Source organism: Gadus macrocephalus, chromosome 16 (assembly GCF_031168955.1).
Source record: "Gadus macrocephalus chromosome 16, ASM3116895v1".
Classification (NCBI taxonomy): Eukaryota; Metazoa; Chordata; class Actinopteri; order Gadiformes; family Gadidae; genus Gadus; species Gadus macrocephalus.
The window spans coordinates 29,337,993-29,343,992 of NC_082397.1; positions in this window are offsets into that span (position 1 = coordinate 29,337,993).

Consider the following 6,000-nt stretch of genomic DNA (forward strand, 5'->3'; position numbering starts at 1 on the left):
TCTCTTGCTGGAATTACAAACTTATGTACAACAGTTAGATGTTCAAACATATTTTCCTTAATTCTATTTCTAATTACTCTAATGGAAGTCCCTTTTGGGACCCTCAAATGTTAAGTGAAGGCATGGGTCGACCCTTAAGCATTTCATGCGGGGTTAGATGCGTCGTTCTGTTAGTTTTCATGCGATAACTCATTAGTGTCAGTCGTAGTGAATTTAACTTTGTTAATCTTTGTCTCAAGCGTCCCATTCCTCTCTCCACCATACCTTGTGGTCTGAGGATTGTAGACACAGACTAGTCTTTATTCGACATGCAAATGTTGAATCACTTGAGTGTTCTCTGAATAAACGTTTTGTCTGAGCTTATTTCTGACGGAATTCCAAACCTTGTCATGACTGCTCTAGTCCAAAACTTGATTACTGTAGCCGCACTTTGGTCTTTTGATGGGACTGCTTCTACCCATCTGTTGAACACTGTGTTTTTTTTTTTGTTTGTTTGCAAGTATGGTGAAGAAAAAACCTTGTGTTTCTAATTTTATTTTATTTTTTAATTCTCCTCAATACCTCCCCCCTTGCGCAATTGGTGCAACCAACGTCGAAATGTCTAACCTTAACCATCAGCAAACTAAAACCAATCTTTTGGGAAGGGAAATCGAAACCAGTATGTCCAAAACCAAAGCCCAATATGGGTGGGTTTACCATCAGCCGCCTGAAACCACGCTGTTCCAAAGTCATGCACTAAACCGAAAAACGTACATGCGTTAGTGGGCTTCTATACCACAAAGGTAAAATAAAATAAAACGCGACATGCCCCGTTCCAAGACCACCTCTGCTGCCAGAGCTGACATATCTGACTCCTGTTCCTCCTCCACCCTACACCCCAGACGGGACTTCACATGATTGTTGCAGCTCGTCACTTCATGATCAAGTGAGCCAGTGCCCACAGCGACTCTGCCAAGTAATCGTGACTGTGCCTGCCTTAGGTCGTCCCGGGTGTCAAGGTGGGATCTTACCCGTCGTTGGCTAACCAGCCTTCCATACTGGCTCGCTGCAGGATGCCATACTTGGGATACAATCAATCCCCACCTATATGGTGGTATAGATCGCAAAGTGGAGGGATGGAGACAGAGTCTTCAGCCCCATCTGCCCTATGCAGCCAAGTGTGTGTGCGTAATGAATACACCTCAGGGAAACTATAAAACAAAAAGTCATTTATCAGAGTTAAAATTATTAAAGTGTTGCAGCAGCAGTAGTGGCATTTGAAAGGTAAACCCACTACTTCCGAATCCAAATTGACAACATAGCATGTAGGACCCCTTCCCAGCAGATGTGGCTTCAATCCACCTGTCATCCTTGACCAAAGAGATACACCCCATATTTTAATAGGTGTAGTCCTACTTGTACAGTTTATCAAGATTACTTTATTTTATTTTATTATTATACTCCTTCTTTATCATATCCATATTTATTCAATTATTCTTTCCTGTGTGAAAATAATATGAATCACTTAGTTAATAGCAACACCTTCTTTAGTCCAATTGCATTAGATTATCATCACTGTTGTCCTATTAAAGTATCAACGTTATTGTCCTTATAACCTCCTCATGAACTTTGATGTTCTTCATCCTGAATGGTAACTGTGTCAGGATGTTCATCATCCTGAATAAAAAACAAAACTAAAACTAAACTTAAAGAAAAACAAATTAGCCATAATGTGAATATCCACTGCGTGTCTCCCTGTGACTCTCTCCCTCCTTCGGGAGAACACGCTCTCTCTCCCTCCTCAGTACGGGGTGCTGTTTGGTGCAAGACAACAGATAAGGGTGGAATGTGGCTTCTCTCTCTCTCTGCGTGTCTCCCTCCCACGTTGGGTGCGGCCATAACGCCTTGAAAGCGAGTGTGCTCTGGGGGCTGGGTGTGAGAGAAACCATGGGTAGTTCCTTTTCTCGGCCAGCAGAGGGGTTGTTCAGGTGAAACCTATGGACAGAGACTACAAGGAACTTCAAACATGGCAGACAGGGAACTACAAATTTATCAAAGCCTGAAAACTCAACAGAGCTCTACCTGCATTCCTTGGATATGTGGTATTTTATGGCGTATGGCCACCACACGCTTTCAGTTGAACACACTCTATTTCCTTTCTCTGTACTGTGTGTTAGTGTGTCTCTCTGTACTGCCTGAATGGTGTAGCTCGACAAATGGGGGGGGAAATGTGTTCTCTCTCTCTCACCCTTCCTCGCTCCCCTTAGGGTCAAGCAGCAGCTAGGACCGTTAACAGATAAGCCTGGAATGCAACATCCTCAACTCTCCATCATGGAACAAGGCCTAATAACTATCTCTCACACACAAAAAGATCCTTCTGTCCCTTCATTCACAAATAACTTTTCACTTTATTATATATATAATAATAATAATAATACATTTTATTTATAATGCACTTTATATTCAAGAATCTCAAAGTGCTTAGATATAAGCACTATATATCCGGATTAATTCCCGGATATATAACTTAATACTGCTCCCCCTTTCCAAATTTCTATATACACAAAACTACGAAGCTGACCACCGAAATTGGTACAGGCCTCGTCAGGCCGAACCAAAACACCCTCACAGGTTTTAACTTCCATACAATTCTAGGGAGGGGAACTACAACATGAGGTGGAGTAGAGGACTTCAAATATGGTGGACGGGGACCTCAAATGGGAGGACTACACATATGGGAAAGGGGATTACACTCTGGGCCTGAAAACCATACAGAGCCCCTTCTCGTGGTCCTGAAACAACCGTTCATTGTTAGAAAAACACGCACTCTATCGCTACCTCCAACTGTCTAGAGGGAAAATGGTCCCTCTCGATCGTCCTCCGACTTTAGCTCTCCTTGCTATCTCTCCTTGCTATCTCTCTCTCTCCCTCTCACACCAACACACACACACACACACACACACCTAAACAGACCTTTCTCATTCTGTCTCCTCCAAACGCACACACAGAAACATCACCTCTTGCGTACACGCGCACAGAGACGCACACAGCCTTTCTCACTCTGTCTCCTCTAAACGCACACACAGAAACATCACCTCTTGCGTACACGCGCACAGAGACGCACACAGCCTTTCTCACTCTGTCTCCTCTAAACGCACACACAGAAACATATCAACAGACTTCTCGTTCTGTCTCCCGCAGACGCACACACAGAAACATATCAACAGACCTTTCGTTCTGTCTCTCACAGATGCACACAGAAACATATCAACGGACCTCTCATTCTGTCTCTCGCAGATGCACACAGAAACATAACAACAGACATTTCATTCTGTCTCTCACAGCCTCTTACACACACAGAAACATCACCTCTTGCGTACACGCGCACACACGGAGTCGCTCACAGCCTTTCTCTCACTCTCACGCGCATACACACTGTCTCTCTGTCTCTCTCTTTCACCCATGCTCTCCTATTCTTCCACCCACGCCGACTCTCGTTCTCGACTCCGTACACACGCACTTGCTCTCTGGTCGTGAAGGTGGGGGTGAGAGGTCTCTGCTATCCCTAGTCTGCGTCAGTTCAGGTGTCTGTCCGTCAGTCCCCGCATGTGCAATGAATATATGGCCAAGAAATCGTTGTGCTTCTTCGGGCGCCTCAGATTCACTTATCAAGGGCGGCGAGCCTTAGGCCTCGAGGGTGTTCTTTCACCACGCAACGAGCCTAGTTTATCTTATTCTCTCTGTGTGTCACTCATGCCCTAGGCACCGTTTCCTCTGCAAAGGGACTCTAACCCTGATAAAGGACTCTAACCTTCTTACCACATAGAATTATTTAATACACATTCAAAGAAGGGGACTCTAACCCCCCTTTAAGACATAGGTGGGGACTTTAACCCCCTTACCACCGAAATTATTTAATACCTAAACAAAGAAGGGGACTCTAACCCCCCTTTAAGACATAGGTGGGGACTTTAACCCCCTTACCACCGAAATTATTTAATACCTAAACAAAGAAGGGGACTCTAACCCCCCTTTAAGACATAGGTGGGGACTTTAACCCCCTTACCACCGAAATTATTCAATACCTAAACAAAGAAGGGGACTCTAACCCCCCTTTAAGACATAGGTGGGGACTTTAACCCCCTTACCACCGAAATTATTTAATACCTAAACAAAGAAGGGGACTCTAACCCCCCTTTAAGACATAGGTGGGGACTTTAACCCCCTTACCACCGAAATTATTTAATACCTAAACAAAGAAGGGGACTCTAACCCCCCTTTAAGACATAGGTGTCTCCATTACACATCCATTACGTGGCCATCGATAGTCTTGTATCACTATGCCCGATTCTTATAGGCCCTATGGTCTCGAGGGTATTCTTTCACCATGCAACGAGCCGATATTCGATGTGTCACGCGTTCAGGGTCAATTGGGTTTATGGGGAAATACTGGGATGCAGTCCTATTCGTCCCCACGAGATATCCCGTAGCGAACCGTTCTCACAGTCTCACCTCCTAATGTGATTCCTATATAACTATGCAGAGTTTGGATTTTATCAACAGGTTCTGCCTACCTTTTGTTGGGCGCGCGCGAGGTGAGACTGCAGGAATCGGTCCGGTGCTCCGGGGTCCCGAGGTCGTGCCGCTCTCCGTCTCTCGTTTCCCAGTTGCGTGTTCAATTCAGAAAAAATCACGTCGAGGGTCACCAAATTGTTGGGAAAAACGGTCTGTCTAGCTACTGGACCAGATAAAATGAGACGGAGAGGTAATAAAGTCTATCGGCACGAGGACCTTGGATTTATTAAGTAAAGTGGCAACGGTTATACAGAGTCATAAAGCGTGAGAAATCGAATATGTCTAAGTCCCTAATCAGCGCTGATGGTTCGTCTGGAGCTTCGCCTCCGTGGAAGGTCTGCTTCAGAAGAAGGTGAAGAGTCCCTGTGTGATACAGTCTTATGCTGTATCCTCCTCTCGATGAGGTGTGTGCGTTTGAGGTGTGTGCGGTTCTGTGTGTTTTGGCTCCCAGGCCCTGAGAGAGCTTCGTAACGGGGAGAGTTCCTCGTGTCTCTGGTGTGATAAATTAAAACGGGGGAGTGCCCCCCCGAAGTGTCTCGTGTGTGGTAATTTAATGTGGCTCTGAGGCCCTGGTATGGGCAGGTGTATCTCTTGGTTCCTCCTAACGGGGCAGAGCTCTCAAAATGTCTCCTGTGTGATAAATTAAATGTGGCTCTCAGGCCCCTAGTATCTGCATGTGTTCCTTCTAGTGAGGGAGAGCTTCGAGGTGTCTCCTGTGGGATAAATTAATGTGGCTCTCCCGTTCTGGAGATGATACTGGTGCATTGTCTGAGTGTCCACCATCTGCCTGCCTGGGAGATGGGGCCTTCAGCTCCGGCCTTGACCTGACTATATATTATCATGTTTGTGTTATGTGTTCGTTGGGTTTAGAGCAAGAGTTGACTATATATTAATGTGCCTGCCATATGATGTGCTCATCAGGTTATTTTTCCCAACAGTATCCTATTTTTGCACCAAAAATATTTGAAAACCATGAAAGTAAAAAAAAATAGCCAGGTTGCCCAGCACCCCCCTAGGTTGTGCGAACGCCCCCGTTGAGAAACCATGTAGAAAATGAACTTTCCCAACATAGGCTGTAGGATCCTCAACCCCTCGCCTGGCCCTATAAGAAATTGTTGTGGGTCCAAGAGATTCTCTGTTTTGATAAGGGGCACCATTTTCATTTGTTATTCAAAGCATTTCACCAATGAGGTCAAAGCAATTGGTCTAAGATCATTTAGAACCTTAGGGCGAGTGATTTTGGCCACTGTTACAATAGTAGAATTTTTCCAAATGTTGGGGACTCTGTTAGCTCAGGGAGTGCTTAAAAATGTGATAAAATATTGGACCAAGTTGTTCAGGACACAAAGTGAGCAGGCGACCCCCTATCTTATCTGGGCCGGGGCTCTTCTTAACCTTTGAGTGTCTGAAGGTTTCTACTACAGCATGCAAATCAAAGGGCGCTGG